Raw genomic sequence first — 18,655 nt, 5'->3', positions numbered from 1 at the left:
CTTCCTGTCCAACCTCTACCTGCGGTGTGTCCAACTCCGTAAACGTGCTATTCACGATGTCCTGAGCATCGCAAACGCTTCAGTATGCATCCAATCACAGCTCCAGTGCCGCAATGCGGTCTGTCAGTAGCTGCAGCTGGATGCACTTCCTGCACATGTAGTTGTCAGGGACACAGGAAGTGTCCCTGAGTTCCCACATATCACAAGAGGAGCATATCACGTGGCCGGGCTGTCTTGCCATGACTTACCCTTTAATTAATTGAATTTAAATTAAATCAATCAATCCCACTAATTACACTACAGTTAAATGGTTTACCAACAGTCCCCGCTACGCCAGAGAGACCTTAGAAACTATAAACCAGAGTTAAAGTTTAAAAAAGAGAGAAATACTCACCAACCAATCACTTACCTGCTTCCTGGTGACGTCACACTTTGATTACTTTTTACCTCTCTCCTCCGCTGCTGAATTGGTATGTCTCGCTGAATCCGCCGCTTTTAAACTGCCGCCGCTCCTCACTGCTCTCACCCAGGTCCGTCGCTCTGGCCGGGCCTCGCTGAATCCACCGCTTTTAAACTGCCGCCGCTCCTCGCTGCTCTCACCCAGGTCCGTCGCTCTGGTCAGGCCTCGCTGAATCCACCGCTTTTAAACTGCCGCCGCTCCTCGCTGCTCTCACCCAGGTCCAGCCGCTGTGGTTGGGCCTCGCCTCGCTGCCGCCGCTTTTAAACTGCCGCCGCTCCTCGCTGCTCTCACCCAGGTCCAGCCGCTGTGGTCGGGCCTCGTTCGCTGCCGCCGCTCCTCGCTGCTCTCACCCAGGTCCAGCCGCTGAATATCAATATGGGATTAAAATCACCCATGATTATTACCGTACCTTTTTACAGGCCTCTATTATTTGTTGATTTATATTCTGTCCAACAGTATCGCTACTGTTCGGGGGCCTGTAGACTACGCCCACCAGAGACTTTTCCCTTTATTAATTTTTATCTCCACCCAAACCGATTCTACATCTTGATCTTCTGAGCCAATATCACTTCTCACCACTGCACTGATCCCATCCTTTACCAACAGAGCCACCCCAGCTCCCTTTCCTTTCTGTCTATCCTTCCGAATTGTCAAATAACCTGGAATATTCAGTTCGCAGCCCTGGTCACCTTGCAACCACGTCTCTGTAATGGCGATCAGATCATACCCATTTGTATCTATTTGTGCCGTCAACTCATGTTACGAATGCTGCGTGCATTCAGATATAGAGCTTTTAACTTTGTCTTTTTACCATTTCTCATAATTTATGTGGCTCGTGTCAAATTTTTTTTGTCTTATAATACTCCTGTGAAGTACCTTGGAACGTTTTACTACGTTAAAGGCGCTATATATATACTTGTTGTTGCACTACTTTTTGTTCTCTAGTCTCTGGAGTAGGCTTCTGACTCAGAGGCGAGAGTGCTACCCACTGAGCCATGGCTGACACCCTCAGGGAGGATAGGAGAATATTGGGGGGGGTGAGGGGGTTAGTAGGAGAAAGGTTGGTGTATGTGGCAGATCTTCATCCTAAATAACCGCATAACTTATGAACTCTAGGACCCTGGGGCAGACACTGTGTGCGGATCAGGTTCATGTCTGTGTCACGTGAAAGGTTCAGCATTTAATTGATTTTCTTCAAAGCTGGGAAATGTTTTCCGTGATGCGATCTCTAATGCCGGGTCTCTGACGAGGGGGTTCCTGGTTAGAAACATAGAAGATAGGAGCAGGAGTAGGCCATTCGGCCCCTCGAGCCTGCTCCGCCATTTAATGAGATCATGGCTGATCATCCAAATTCAGTACCCTGTCCCTGCTTTCTCCCTATATCCCTTGATCCCTTTAGCCTTAAGAAATATATCGAACTCCTCCTTGAATATATTTAATGAATTGGCCTCAACGGCCTTGTGTGGTAGAGAATTCCACAGGTTCACCACTCTCTGGGTGAAGAAATTCCTCCTCATCTCAGTCCTAAATGGCTTACCCCTTATCCTTAGACTGCGACCCCTGGTACTGGACTCCCCCGCCATCGGGAACATCCTTTCTGCATCTAGTCTGTCTAGTCCTGTTAGAATTTTATAAGTTTCAATGAGATCCTCTCTCATTCTTCTAAACTCTAGTGAATATAAGCCTAATTGACCCAATCGCTCCCCATACGTCATTCCTGCCATCCCAGGTATCAGTCTGGTGAATCTTCGCTGCACTCCCTCCATGGCAAGAACATCCTTCCTCAGATAAGGCGACCAAAACTGCACTCAATACTCAAGCTGTGGTCTCACCAAGGCCCTGTACAACTGCAGCAAGACATCCTTGCTCCTGTACTCAAATCCTCTCACTACAAAGGCCAACATACCATTTGCCTTCTTAACCGCCTGCTGCACCAGCATGCTTACCTTCAGCGACTGGTGCACAAGGACACCCAGGTCTTGTTGCACTTCCCCTTCTCCCAATCTATTGCCGTTCAGATAATAATCTGCCTTCCTGTTTTTGCCACCAAAGTGGATAACCTCGCATTCATCCACATTATACTGCATCTACCATGCATCTGCCCAATCACCCAACCTGTCCAAATCATACTGGAGTTTCTCGGCATCCTCCTCACAACACACACGCCCACCCAGCTTTGTGTCATCTGCAAACTTGGAGATATTACATCTAGTTCCCTCGTCTAGATCATTAATATATATTGTGAATAGCTGGGGTCCTAGCACCGATCCCTGCGGTACCCCACTAGTCACTGCCTGCCACTTGGAGAATGACCCGTTTATTCCAACTCATTGCTTCCTGTCTGCCAACCAGTTCTCTATCCAAGTCAGTACCTTACCCCCAATCCCATGTGCTTTAACTTTAGACTTAGGAAGGAATATACCGGTGGAATGGGCTGTCATCTTGCAATCTTTTGTCACCCTGACACCAGGTTCTCCTCAAACACACCTGTGCCCGCAGACAGCTCACCCGTCTGATACAAACCCCTGCAGGCGATGCCAGGACGCAAGGTCTGGTCCACCATCTGCTGACTCTTCATAAAGGGCTATTTCCACCAGTTACATCTGTTCCAGGTAAACGGGGATTGGAGACTCACCTGGGGCAGGAGGGGGATTGGAGACTCACCTGGGGCAGGAGGGGGTATTGGAGACTCACCTGGGGCAGGAGGGGGTATTGGAGACTCACCTGGGGCAGGAGGGGGTATTGGAGACTCACCTGGGGCAGGAGGGGGATTGGAGACTCACCTGGGGCAGGAGGGGGTATTGGAGACTCACCTGGGGCAGGTGGGGGTATTGGAGACTCACCTGGGGCAGGTGGGGGTATTGGAGACTCACCTGGGGCAGGTGGGGGATTGGAGACTCACCTGGGGCAGGTGGGGGATTGGAGACTCACCTGGGGCAGGTGGGGGATTGGAGACTCACCTGGGGCAGGTGGGGGTATTGGAGACTCACCTGGGGCAGGTGGGGGATTGGAGACTCACCTGGGGCAGGTGGAGGGGGATTGGAGACTCACCTGGGGCAGGTGGAGGGGGATTGGAGACTCACCTGGGGCAGGTGGGGGTATTGGAGACTCACCGGGGGCAGGTGGAGGGGCATTGGCGACTCACCTGGGGCAGGTGGGGGGATTGGAGACTCACCTGGGGCAGGTGAAGGGGGATTGGAGACTCACCTGGGGCAGGTGGGGGATTGGAGACTCATCTGGGGCAGGTGGGGGGATTGGAGACTCACCTGGGGCAGGTGGGGGGATTGCAGACTCACCTGGGGCAGGTGGGGGGGGGTTGGAGACTCACCTGGGGCAGGAGGGGGATTGGAGACTCACCTGGGGCAGGTGGAGGGGGATTGGAGACTCACTTGGGGCAGGAGGGTGTATTGGAGACTCACCTGGGGCAGGTGGAGGGGGATTGGAGACTCACCTGGGGCAGGAGGGGGTATTGGACACTCACCTGGGGCAGGAGGGGGTATTGGAGACTCACCTGGGGCAGGAGGGGGATTGGAGACTCACCTGGGGCAGGTGGAGGGAGATTGGAGACTCACCTGGGGCAGGTGGAGGGGGATTGGAGACTCACCTGGGGCAGGTGGAGTGGGATTGGAGACTCACCTGGGGCAGGTGGAGGGGGATTGGCGACTCACCTGGGGCAGGTGGGGGGATTGGAGACTCACCTGGGGCAGGTGGAGGGGTATTGGAGACTCACCTGGGGCAGGTGGGGGGATTGGAGACTCACCTGGGGCAGGTGGAGGGGGATTGGAGACTCACCTGGGGCAGGTGGAGGATTGGAGACTCACCCGGGGCAGGAGGGGGATTGGAGACTCACCTGGGGCAGGTGGAGGGGTATTGGAGACTCACCTGGGGCAGGTGGAGGGGTATTGGAGACTCACCTGGGGCAGGTGGGGGGATTGGAGACTCACCTGGGGCAGGTGGAGGGGGATTGGAGACTCACCTGGGGCAGGTGGAGGGAGATTGGAGACTCACCTGGGGCAGGTGGAGGGGGATTGGAGACTCACCTGGGGCAGGTGGAGTGGGATTGGAGACTCACCTGGGGCAGGTGGAGGGGGATTGGCGACTCACCTGGGGCAGGTGGGGGGATTGGAGACTCACCTGGGGCAGGTGGGGGGATTGGAGACTCACCTGGGGCAGGTGGAGGGGTATTGGAGACTCACCTGGGGCAGGTGGGGGGATTGGAGACTCACCTGGGGCAGGTGGAGGGGTATTGGAGACTCACCTGGGGCAGGTGGGGGGATTGGAGACTCACCTGGGGCAGGTGGAGGGGGATTGGAGACTCACCTGGGGTAGGTGGAGGATTGGAGACTCACCTGGGGCAGGAGGGGGATTGGAGACTCACCTGGGGCAGGAGGGGGATTGGAGACTCACCTGGGGCAGGAGGGGGATTGGAGACTCACCTGGGGCAGGTGGGGGGATTGGAGACTCACCTGGGGCAGGAGGGGGTTTGGAGACTCACCCGGGGCAGGTGGGGTGGATTGGAGACTCACCTGGGGCAGGTGGGGGATTGAAGACTCACCTGGGGCAGGTGGGGGATTGAAGACTCACCTGGGGCAGGTGGGGGGGATTGGAGTCTCACCTGGGGCAGGTGGGGGATTGGAGACTCACCTGGGGCAGGTGGGGGGGATTGGAGACTCACCTGGGGCAGGAGGGGGATTGGAGACTCACCTGGGGCAGGTGGGGGGATTGGAGACTCACCTGGGGCAGGAGGGGGTTTGGAGACTCACCCGGGGCAGGTGGGGTGGATTGGAGACTCACCTGGGGCAGGTGGGGGATTGAAGACTCACCTGGGGCAGGTGGGGGGGATTGGAGTCTCACCTGGGGCAGGTGGGGGATTGGAGACTCACCTGGGGCAGGTGGGGGGGATTGGAGACTCACCTGGGGCAGGTGGGGGGGATTAGGGTTTCAATTTAATAGCGCACCCAAGTCTACCCTTGCAGCTGAGCAACGTAACGTGAAGTTGAGAAGAATGTAAGGGGCCAAGGTTCTGTTTGAGAAGCTAATTGTCAACATTTGTTTTCCCAGATAATAGAACGGAGTGCGTTTGGGCCAGTATGGAGGACGGGGGAGATGGTGAATGTGGCGGACAGCAGCTTAATAGAACAGGTTTTACGCCACAAGTGAAAGTATCCCATGAGATCAACTGTGAATATTTGGAAAGAGTACCGCACCGAACGGGGATTGGCAAACGGTGCCATCACTGCATAAGTCAACCGGGTATCGGGCAGGAGCGAGGTGGGCATGGCTGGGAAGGTGGGCATGGCCAGGGAGCTGGGATCTAGTTTGCTGCACCCACGGTGCTTCCATCACCCAGAGATGGCGAGGAATGGTACCGACTGCGTGACCTGCTAAACCAGAGGACGCTGAAACCGCAAGGCGCTGCACTGTACCAGGGTGCCATCAACGAGCTGGCGACGGATTTCATCTACCGAATCCAGTGACTGTGCTCGGCGAATGGAGCTGGGGTCACAGTGCACAACATCACCGTCGCACCACAGAGGTACACCTTCGAAGGTGAAAGTAATTCAAAGCTATTGACCCATAGCATTGGGTGGAGGAGGGGCTTTTTCCAGCGAGGGGAGGGGCTTTCCACCAAAATGGAAATTAAGTTTCAAAGAAACATGTTGCTTAACCCCAACACTCCCCTCCCCTCCGACCCTCTGAGGACAGGTTGCATAGACCAGGCCGTTCACGGGTGATGTCAGGAAGCACTTCTTCACACAAAGGGTAGTGGAAATCTGGAACTCTCTCCCCAAAAAAGGCTGTGGGTCAATTGAAATGTACAAGCCTGTGGCTAATAGATTTCTGTTGGTTAAGGCGATCAAGGGATATGGAGCAAAGGTGGGTCAATGGAGTTGAGGTGCTGGGATCTGAACGAGGGGCTGAATAGAAACATAGAAAAATGTAAGCTGGAGTAGGCCATTCCGCCCTTCGAGCCTGCTCCGCCATTCAATATGATCATGGCTGATCCTCTATCCCAATACCATATTCCCACTCTCTCCCCATACCCCTTGATGCCTTTTGTGTCTAGAAATCTATCTATCTTCTTTTTAAATATATTCAGTGACTTTGCCACAGGTTTACCACCCTCTGAGTGAAGAAATTTCTCCTCATCTCAGTCCTAAATGTCCTACCCCATATCCTGAGACTGTGACCCCTCATTCTAGACTCACCAGCCAGGGGAAACAACCTCCCTGCAACCAGTTTGTCTAGTCCTGTCAGAATGTTATACGTTTCAATGAGATCCCCTCTCATTCTTCTAAACTCTAGTGAATACAGGCCTAGTCGACCCAATTTTCCCTCCAACATAAGGTCAGAAATGGGGATGTTTGCTGATGACTGCATAGTGTTCAGCGCCATTCACAACTCCTCAGATAATGAAGCAGTCCATGCCCGCATGCAACAAGACCTGGACAACGTTAAGGCTTGGGCAGATAAGTGGCAGGTAACATTCGCGCCACACAAGTGCCAGGCAATGACTCTATCTCCAACAAGCGAGAGTCTAACCACCACCCCTTGACATTCAATGGCATTACCATCGCCGAGTCCCCCACTATCAACATCCTGGGGGTCACCATTAACCAGAAACTTAACTGGACCAGCCACATAAATACTGTGGCAACAAGAGGTGGTCAGAAGCTAGGTATTCTGGTGCGAGTGTCTCACCTCCTGACTCCCCAAAGCCTTTCCACCATCTACAAGGCACAATTAAGGAGTGTGATGGAATACTCTCCACTTTCCTGGATGAGTGCAGCTCCAACAATATTCAAGAAACTCGACACCATCCAGGACAACGCAGCCCGCTTCATTGGCATCCCATCCACCACCTTAAACATTCACTCCCTCCACCGCCGGCGCACCGTGGCTGCAGTGTGTACCATCTACAAAATGCACTGCAGCAACTCACCAAGGCTTCTTCGGCAGCACCTTCCAAACCCGCGACCTCTTCCACCTAGAAGGACAAGGGCAGCAGGCGCATGGGAACAGCACCACCTCCAAGTTCCCCTCCAAGTCACACACCATCCTGATTTAGAAGTATATCGCCGATCCTTCATCATCGCTGGGTCAAAATCCTAGAACTCCCTACCTAACAGCACTGTGAGAATACCTTCACCACACGGACTGCAGCGGTTCAAGAAGGCGGCTCACCACCACCTTCTCGAGGGCAATTAGGGATGGGCAATAAATGCTGGCCTTGCCAGCGATGCCCACATCCCACAAACGAATAAAAAAAATATTTTTTTTAAATCTCTCATCATACGGCAGTCCTGCCATCCCAGGAATCAGTCTGGTGAATCTTCGCTGCACTCCCTCTATGGCAAGTATATCCTTTCTTAGGTAAGGAGACCAAAACTGCACACAGTACTCCAGGTGCGGTCTCACCAAGGCCCTGTATAACTGTAGTAAGACATCCTTGCTCCTGTACTCAAATCCTCTTGCAATGAAGGCCAACATACCATTTGCCTTCCTAACTGCTTGCTGCACCTGCATGTTTGCTTTCACAGTGACTGGTGTACAAGGACACCCAGGTCCCTTTGTACATCAACATTTCCCAATCTATCACCATTTAAATAATACTCTACCTTTCTGTTTTTCCTACCGAAGTGGATAACTTCACATTTATCCACGTTATACTGCATCTGCCATGTAATTGCCCACTCACTCAACTTGTCTAAATCGCCTTGAAGCCTCCTCACAACTCACAATCCCACCTAGTTTTGTGTCGTCAGCAAACTTGGAAATATTACATTTGGTTCCCTCATCCAAATCATTGATATATATTGTGAATAGCTGGGGCCCAAGCACTGATCCCTGCGGTACCCCACTAGTCACCGCCTGCCACCCCGAAAAAGACCCATTTATTCCTACTCTCGGTTTCCTGTCTGTTAACCAATTTTCAATCCATGCCAGTATATTACCACCAATCACATGTGCTTTAATTTTGCACACTAACCTCTTATGTGGGACTTTATCAAAGACCTTCTGAAAATCCATATACACCATATCCACTGGTTCTCCCTTATCTATTCTACCAGTTACATCCTCAAAAAACTCCAGAATGGCCCACTCCTGTTTCTATGTTCCCTTTAGAATCATAAGGAACAGATCATTGGAGGAAAATAAAGTAAACTTCTCTTCCTCACCCCTCCCCCACTCAGCGCAGGGCAGTGATTCACTCTGCTCGCTCGTTCGATGAGGCAGTGGCTCGCTGCTCATGACTGCTAATGATGAAGCCCTTCCTTGTTTCACAGCCATCGCTGCCACCCTGTTCGACATCCGGCTGGGCTGCCTGGAGCGGAAGATTCCGGAGGAAACGCAGAAATTCATCTATTCCGTCACCGCCATGTTCCGCGCGTTGGTCTTCTGTGACATTCTTCCCAGGTGGTCGTGGAGTTGGCTGCTATTTTGGAAGCCTGGGACAACATGCTCGACTTTAGCACGAAAAATCTCTTCGAGTATGAGCACCCAGCGTTGGTGATGCCGAAGAGAATCGCCTGGTCCGGCATCACCTCGATTTTAAAATTCTCATCTTTGTGTTCAAATCCCTCCATGGCCTCACCCCTCCCTATCTCTGTAACCTCCTCCAGCCCCACAACCCCACGAGATCTCTGCGCTTCTCCAATTCTGGTCTCTTGCGCATCACCGATTTTCATCGCTCCACCATTGGCGGCCGTGCCTTCAGCTGCCTGGGCCCCAAGCTCTGGAATTCCTCCCTAAACCTCTCCACCTCTCCATCCTCCTTTAAGACGCTCTTTAAAACCTACCTCTTTGTCATCTGTCCTAATGTCTCCTTATGTGGCTAGGTGTGAAATCTTGTTTGATAATTGCTCCTGTGAAGTTCGTTGGCATGTTTTACTATGCTAAAGGCACTATATAAATGCAAGTTGCTGTTATGGGAATTGGTTACTTCATGCTTATTTTTCATTCCCTCACTGACGCCTCTCAGAGTCCTGCGATGTGCGTTAGCTGGGAGTAACTGAATTAAAGCGTTTTACATTGCAGACCATGAACACCTTTTCCTGGGCCCTGTGCTGCTTGGCCAGGGACCCAGAACTTCAATAGTCCATCTTCGAGGAGATGTGCAGCGTCAGTCCAGCAGAGCAGATTCTGACAGCCCAGGACCTCGGCAGAATGCCACTGCTGAGGGCCATCATCAAAGAGACATTCAGGTGAAAGAGCAATGAGCAGAGAGGTTGTAACACAGGGAGGGTCAATGTGTTACACAGTCAAGGAAGGAGATATTAGGAGGGGTGACCTTTTTTAAGGAGGGTCTTAAAGGAGGAGAGAGAGGCGGAGAGGTTTAGGGAGGGAATTCCAGAGCTTCGGGCCTTGGCAGTTGAAGGCACGGCCGCCAATGTTGAAGCGATTAAAATCAGAGATGTGCAAGGGTACCAGAATTGGAACGGCGGAACAGCACAGAGATCTCAGAGGGCTGGAGGAAGTTACACAGATAGGGAGGGGCGAGGTCATGGAGGGATTTAAACAAAAGGATGAGAATTTTAAAATTGAGGTGTTGCTGGACCGGGAGCCAATGTAGGTCAGCGAGCACATGGTGATGGGTGAACGGGACTTGGACAGGACACGGGCAGCAGAGTTTTAGATGACCTCAAGTTTATGGAGGGTGGAAGGTGGGAGGTCGGCCAGGAGAGCGTTGGAATAGTCGGGTCTGGAGGTAACAAAAGCATGGATGAGGGGTTCAGCGGGACTGAGGCAGGGGCCGAGTCGGGCGACGGTATGGAGGTGGAAATCGTTGGTCTTAGTGATGGAGAGAATATGGGGTCAGAAGCTCATCTCGGGGTCAAATATTGCGAGGTTGTGAATGGTCTGGTTCAGCCTCAGACAGTATCCAGAGAGAGGAATGGAGTCGGTGGCTAGGGAACAGAATTTGTGGCGGGGACAAAAGGCAATGGCCCTGAGTTTGCAGTTGGTATGATGGCTTACTCTAACAGTAGGCTGTCATACCGCCTTTGAAATTGACCGTATTGTAAGATTCTCAAAATCTCACAGATCCCCCAAAACTCGGTGAATTACCCTAAGGAAGGGATTTTGGACTATTCTAAACTATCACAGGATGATAAAAGAATATTGGGCCTAAAGAGAGAGATTCAAAGTCAAAACCCCAAGAATTGGTATTTTAAAAAGGCATGTTCGAGCCTGTGGATGGAAAAAAGGCTGCAACAAAGGAATTGGGATTGGCCTCTGTAAACGGACAGTTTGGGGTATTGGGATTAACCAAGCTGTCTGGGGACTATCTAAACTGTCTCAGTCACTCAGACAATTTTACATACTGACAATAGACCTCCGGAAGAGCAGTTCCCGCCCAAATTACAGAACCATCCAAAAACATGCATAATACAAAACATGCCACCAACCAACAAAGAATCTCAAGGCTCCACAGGAAACTCAAAGACTAAGGACAAAACTGACAATTAAACAAGAGTTTAAACAATCGATGGGACCATCCCGAAACCACTTCACACGTTCTTTAACAACTTAAGCAAGCGATGGAACCATCCCGAAACCAATTAAACAATTGGACAGATCAATATTAATGAGCCCGCCCAAAATCTAACAATAAGCCAGGACTGATTTGGCGCGTAGATTAGCAGGCCTCGTTTAGTATAATTGGAGGCCTGTTTTGACAAGAAAGCAGTTAGTTCATCGAGGGGAGTTCATCAAGGAAATCATCAAGAAGCAGTTCAAGCAGTTCTCTCTCTCTACAGAGTTCAGCAGTCAGTTCAGAAAGGCAGCTCTCTCTCTCTCTACACAGTTCGCTCTCGAGTTCGACACAGGAGTTCTCTCTCTGGAAGCAACAGTTCACAGTCTCTCTTTCTGGAAGCACCAGTTCTCCACAGAAGTTCTCAACAGTGTCAGCGATCCAGAACATCACCAGACACGCAGTCGAAGTCCTCTACCACGTCTGGGGTACAGCAGGCACCAACCAACACATCCAGCGAACCCCGAAACCGCGAACCAGCTCAACGGTCAAGGATTCGTTTGGTGAGCATTATCCCTGGTCCTTTGGAGCCCAACTTAGCTAGTAAAGTGGGATTGGGAGGGGTTAAGTATTTGTCTACTGTAATTTTCCCTCGGATGTACCGAAGTGTTCCCCATTTTTAGAGTGTTAAGATTATTGTGTTGTATTTTCTTTCTCAAATAAAGATCAAAGTTCTTTCACCAAAATTCAGTTGTCTGCTGCAATTTCATTACAGCCCCCAAATAAGTCCAAGGTCTAGAACCAAGGGAGTGGGAGCGATTCGAACCGCTCATAAGTCAGAGGTGAAGCTGACCCAAACACCACCCCTTACAGTATGTTCGGGATTTTCGCATGCACTAAATCTCAAACTTGTGATCTGTAAAGTTCTGACTCTGCAACATGCTGGCGAAAGGTTGGACTAATTGCCCACCTACTGCGCATTAATTATGCTGGAAATTTTTACGGCTGGTGCAAACAGACGCAGAAGCCTGTTTGCACAGCGTAAGGAGATGGGGGGTGGGAAAATTGTGTAGGTATTAATTATCTTGAAATTAAATAAACAATGCCTTCTCACTTCAGCTTGCTTCTTTTTCCAAAACCCACTAGTGTAAACATTAAGCCGCAATGCGGACTCTGTGTGATTTTACTCTTGGCAAGTTCGCTTATCATTCCTTTCGTCTTTTATCAATTTTTTTAAATGGACACATTTTCCATTATACTAATGCTGTACATTATTTGAAATATTCATCGGGATATAAAATTATGAATCCAATCTGTCGCTTTATTTTAACTATCCTTTCAGAGTTTCCAGTTTCGCCCTGCTTTTTCTTTGTGTGTAAGTTAAATGTTTAAATACCAATAACATCCTCTTCATAGTGGGTCGTTACAAGTGAATGCTCCACAAGAAACTGGGAACAGCTACAACCACTAACAATAGCAATCTCCTCTGTTTCCTGATTGGTTAAGAGTCAGGAAGTGAAAGGAGCACCACCCCACGTGATCCCAGGTACGCTTACACACAACGTGTGGGTCACTACGCTGCGCACACCTCTGCAGCGAAACAATGCAAGTTCATCGAAGGGGGGTTCGCACCAGGTAAGTGCGGATTTCCAACAATGTCGACGACGTACTCCTTAGCTACGCCGCCTGCTGCAAATTCAGGGCCAATGGCTTCGGTCTTCCCAATACTTAATTGGAGGAAATTGCGGCTCATCCAGGACTGGATATCGGACAAGCAGTCTGACTAATCAGAGGCAGTGGAGAGGTCGAGAGAGATGGTGCCGAGGTAGAACAGGGTGTCATTGGTGTACATGTGGAATCTGTGTTTTCGAATGATGTCACCGTGGGGCAGCATGTAGATGAGGAATGGGGGGGGGGCGAAGGATAGAGCCTTGTTTTTGCAACAAGCTTCTCTGATTTGTGTTTATGCATCCCGCTACTTTATCACTGCTATCAGGTCTGTGGACAACACCCACTAAAGTCTTGCTTCCTTTTCTATCCCTCAATTCTATCCAGAGTTTCCACTGCCCGTTCATCCTTACTGATATCCCCTCTTTCTAATGCTCTAATAGTGTCCTTTATCAATATTGCTCCTCCTCCTTTTCAAACTACCCTGTCTTTTCTAAAGACCTGGTATATTTATCTCCCAGTTATGCCAACCTGTAGACAGGTCTCAGTGATGACCACCATGCCATAACCTGTAAGCTGAATTTGTGCATCCAATTCACTCGTTTTTAAAAAATTCATTCACGGGATGTGGGTGTCGCTGGCAAGGCCGGCATTTATTGCCCATCCCTAGTTGCCCTTGAGAAGGTGGTGGTGAGCCGCCTTCTTGAACCGCTGCAGTCCGTGTGGTGAAGGTGCTCCCACAGTGCTGTTAGGGAGGGAGTTCCAGGATTTTGACCCAGCGACGATGTAGGAATGGCCGATATATTTCCAAGTCAGGATGGTGTGTGACTTAGAGGGGAACTTGGGAGGTGGTGGTGTTCCCATGCGCCTGCTGCCCTTGTCCTTCTAAGTGGAAGAGGTCGCGGGTTTGGGAGGTGCTGCTGAAGAAGCTTTATTCCTTGTGCTACGTGCAATAGCGTTTAGAACTTGGCCTCTCTCACATATTTGAGCTTAGCACACTCCTTGTTTTTCATCACTCCTGTTGTTATATTTATCAGTTATCTTATTATTTTCTATATTTTTTTCTGGACTTTGCTCTCATCCCTTCTTCTTATCTGTAGGCTATTTTCACTCATCCGAAAGACCCACCTCTGACAGTGAGCATAAGAACATAAGACGTAGGAGCAGGAGTCGGTCACTTGGCCCCTCGAGCCTGCTCCGCCATTCAATAAGATCGTGGCTGATCTAATCTTGGCCTCAACTCCACTTCCCTGCCCGCTCCCCATAACCCTTGACTCCCTTACCATTCAAAAATCTGTCTATCTCCACCTTAAATATATTCAATGACCCAGCCTCCACAGTTCTCTGGGGAAGAGAATTCCAAAGATTCACAAACCTCAGAGAAGAAATTCCTCCTCTTTTCCAATTTAAAAGGGTGCCCCCTTATTCTGAAATTATGCCCCCAGTTCTAGATTCCCCCACGAGGGGAAACATCCTCTCTGCATCTACCCTGTCAAGCCCCTTCAGAATCTTATATGTTTCAATAAGATCCCCTCTCATTCTTCTAAACTCCAATGAGAATAGGCCCAACCTGCTCAACCTTTCTTCATAAGACAACCCCTTCATCTCCGGAATCAACCTCGTGAACCTTCTCTGAACTGCCTCCAATGCAAGTAAATACTTCCTTAAATAAGGAGACCAAAACTGTACGCAGTACTCCAGGTGTGGTCTCACCAACACCCTGTACAGTTGTAACAGGACTTCCCTACTTTTATACTCCATTCCCTTTGCAATAAAGGCCAACATTCCATTTGCCTTCCTAATTACTTGCTGTACCTGCATGCTAACTTTTTGTGATTCATGTGCAAAGACCCTCAGATCCCTCTGTACCTCAGCATTTTGTAATCTCTCCCCATTTAAATAATAATTTGCTTTTTTATTTTTCCTACCAAAGTGGATAACCTCGCATTTTCCCACATTATACTCCATCTGCCAGATTTTTGCCCACTCACTTAGCCTGTCTATATCCCTGCAGCACTCAATTCAATTCAATTCAATTCAAATTGCTTTATTGGCATGACAAGTTACATCTTATGTTGCCAAAGCATCGAAAAACATTCATGTTTGTACACAAAAATACAGATCTATCCATACAGTGTATAACCAGATATATCCCTGAGTGTATAAATATACATTCATATAATTTATATATACTCTTTTCTTATGTTTAGTGGTTGTCCCTCTGTTTATGGCAAGCTGTAACATAGTGTGCCGCTAGTGTTACACAATTTCTCTCTTCCCCTAGTAGGTATGGGAGTTTTTGGTCGTCATTCAAATTTCTGAATTCCGGGCATATTTTTGTGAATTTTGGGTAGAAATTCTCCCTTATGCCCTGATATTTTCTACAAGCTGTGAGGAAGTGCATCTCTGTCTCCACCACTCCCTGACTGCAGTGAGAGCATATCCTGTCCTCTCTTGGTAGCCGGGTCTGCCTGTGTCTACCTTTTTCGATCGCCAGGCTATGTTCACTAAGTCTGTACATTGTCAAGGTTTTTCTCAGTTTGCTATCCTTTACCATGGTCAGGTAATCAGCCATGTTGTATTGTCTGTTTAGGGCCAAGTAGTTTGTTTTGGGTTTTTGTTGTTTCTGCCCAATATGACAGATATTTTTCCTTTTGCTTAGCGACGATTGTGTTGGGTTGAATTCTTTGTGTTACGCTGTCACTGTCCTGGGGCTGGTTATTGTTAGTAGTGTTAGTAGTTACTTCACTGAGTCCCAGGACTAGTTGACTGAGGGTATTCTTCTTTATGGTCCTCTCTTGGCATTTCAGGGCTTCGTAATGATAGCAGTGGGGGTTGCTCATTTCTAGGTGTTTCCAAAATTTGGTGGCTCTTTTTTGGATCGTGATTATTAATGGATATTGGCCTAGTTCTGCCCTGCATGCATTGTTTACGGTTTTCCTTTGAGTCCGGAGGATACTTTTACAGAATTCTGCATGTAGGATCTCAATTGGGTGTTTGTCCCATTTTGCAAATTCTTGTTGTGTTAGCGGTCCCCACACCTCACTGCCATAGAGTGCAATTGGTTCAATTACTGATTTGAAAATTTTGAGCCAAATGCTAATTGGGATTTCTATTTGGATTGATTTTTTGTCCTGCACTGGGAGTGTCAGCCTAGATTTTGTGCTCAAGTCTCTGGAGTGGGACTGGAACCCACAACCTTTTGACTCAGAGGCGAGAGAGCGCTCCAAACAGAGCCACGGCTGACACAATGAGATTGAAACATAATTCGATTGAAAGCCACTTGTAATGAGTGTTCAGTGTTGGTTGTGAGCTGATCAGACGTCACATTTCTCTTTTCCGTAGACACAGCTGCTGTTGTGCCACTATGCGATGTCCCAGAACGAGCAGAACTTCCCCAGTCCCCGCCTGTTCGGACCGGAACGCTGGATCCGAGGAGCGGAAAGGCTCAAGCATCATCCGTTTAGCCCAATGTCGTTTGGTGTGCAGTGTGCGGGGCTGCGGATCGCCGAGCTAGAGCTGCAATTGACGCTAGCCAGAGTAAGTACTGATGTGAGCCAGGGCCAGCTCCGGCGTCAGCCAGTGTAAGCACTGACCACTGGCGCTGCCTGCCTGCCCACTCTGGACATTTTTCTTCATGCCGTTAAATGCCTCTTTCTGATTGCAGCTGCTGAAACATTTCCGACTAAAGCTGGATCCTGGAATGAAGGAAGTTCCGGCAAAGACCAGGATTGTTATTATTCCCGAGAATCTACAGTTTCTGGACCAGCAGTGAATTTTCAGGATCAGGCTCAAGTCCCTCTCTCTCTCACAGACCATCCCCGACCTACCTACCCTCTCACCACACACCTCGCTCCGTTTCACTCAGTAATTCATCCAGTTCTCAAGGGCAACTAGGGATGGGCAATAAATGCTGGCCTTGCCAGCGACGCCCACATCCCATAAACGAATATTTTTTAAAAGTTGTCCCTTTAGCTCAGTCACACTGTCTGCCTCAGTAACATGTTTCACAACCGGACTTAACACCTTCCTGACATACAAATTTCTAACCGTGTGTCCCCTGGGATTTGAGCCCCGCCGTGTGAATAATTTTCCTGCTGTCATTATTTCCGGCACAGGCGTGACAGGCTGAATGGCCTCCTTCTGTGCTGTAAGATTCTATGTCATTTCCTGTCTGAGAGCGCCTGGCAAAATGGCACAAACATCTCAAAAAATGACTGGCAGGAAAAGACCAGCTGGTCCATCAAGCCTGCCCACCTGGAATGTCAGGACCAGACATTTCCTAACCCCCTACCCCGCAGCCTAAGGTTGCCAACTCCGGTTGAATATAATCCTGGTGGATTCATCACACGACCTCTGGCTCCAATTGCCCCGCACCCAAACTACCGCCATTGATCGCCTCACACGTCCATCCAGCCCAGCCAATCGGAAAGTGAAAAGACTTCATAACACTTCATTACTGTGTGGGATTGTCTAATCTGTTTTCACACTGCGTTCACGTCAGATTATCCCACACACCGCAGTGTGAACACAGATCAGACTATCCCACACACCGCAGTGTGACCACAGATCAGGCTATCCCGTACATCGCAGTGTGAAAACAGATCAGACTATCCCACAAACTGCAGTGTGAACACAGATCAGACTACCGCACAGACCGCAGTGAACACAGATCAGACCATCCCACACACCGCAGTGTGACCACAGATCAGGCTATCCCGCACATCGCAGTGTGAACACAGATCAGACTATCCCACACACCGCAGTGTGAACACAGATCAGACTATCCCACACACCGCAGTGTGAACACAGATCAGACTATCCCACACACCGCAGTGAACACAGATCAGACTATTCCAGAAACTGCAGTGTGAACACATATCAGACTACCCCACAGACCGCAGTGAACACAGATCAGACTATCCCACACATCGCAGTGTGAACACAGATCAGACTATCCCACACACCGCAGTGTGAACACAGATCAGACTATCCCACACACCACAGTGTGAACACGGATCAGACGATCCCACACATCGCAGCGTGAACACAGATCAGACTATCCCACACACTGCAGTGTGAACACAGATCAGATAATCCCACACACCGCAGTGAACACAGATCAGACAACCCCACACACCGCAGTGTGAACACGGATCAGACTATCCCACACACCGCAGTGAACACAGATCAGACTATCCCACACACCGCAGTGTGAAATCAGATCAGACTATCCCACACACCGCAGTGAACACAGATCAGACTATCCCACACACCGCAGTGTGAACACAGATCAGACTATCCCACACACCACAGTGTGAACACAGAACAGACTATTCCACACACCGCAGTGTGAACACAGATCAGACGATCCCACACACCCCAGTGTGAACACAGATCAGACTATCCCACACACCGCAGTGAACACAAATCAGACAATCCCACACACCGCAGAGTGAACACAGATCAGACTATACCACACACCGCAGTGAACACAGATCAGACTATTTCACACATCGCATTGTGAACACGGATCAGACTATCCCACACACCACAGTGAACGCAGATCAGACTATCCCACACACCGCAGTGTGAACACAGATCAGACTATCCCACACACCGCAGTGAACACAGATAAGACAATCCCACACACCGCAGAGTGAACACAGATCAGACTATACCACACACCGCAGTGAACACAGATCAGACTATCCCACACACCGCAGTGTGAACACGGATCAGACTATCACACACACCACAGTGAACACAGATCAGACTATCCCACACACCGCAGTGTGAACACAGATCAGACTATCCCACACACCGCAGTGTGAACACAGATCAGACTATCACACACACCGCAGTGTGAACACAGATCAGACTATCCCACAAAGCGCAGTGTGACCACAGATCAGGCTATCCCGCACAGGCCGCAGTGACCACAAATCAGACCATCCCACACACCGCAGTGTGACCACAGATCAGGCTATCCCGCACATCGCAGTGTGAACACAGATCAGACTATCCCACACACCGCAGTGTGAACACAGATC

General features: G+C 49.7%; 1 pseudogene; it reads left to right on the top strand.

Moving 5' to 3' along the window:
- Window positions 1–16,377, top strand: part of LOC147120600 (sterol 26-hydroxylase, mitochondrial-like) — a 30,470-nt pseudogene extending 14,093 nt beyond the window's left edge.
- Window positions 16,378–18,655: the final 2,278 nt, after the last annotated feature.

The sequence above is a fragment of the Somniosus microcephalus genome, chromosome 4, assembly GCF_052327205.1.
Source record: "Somniosus microcephalus isolate GS21.2 chromosome 4, FLI_Smic_1.0, whole genome shotgun sequence".
Lineage (NCBI taxonomy): Eukaryota > Metazoa > Chordata > Chondrichthyes > Squaliformes > Somniosidae > Somniosus > Somniosus microcephalus.
This window is presented reverse-complemented; position numbering and strand designations above follow the sequence as displayed.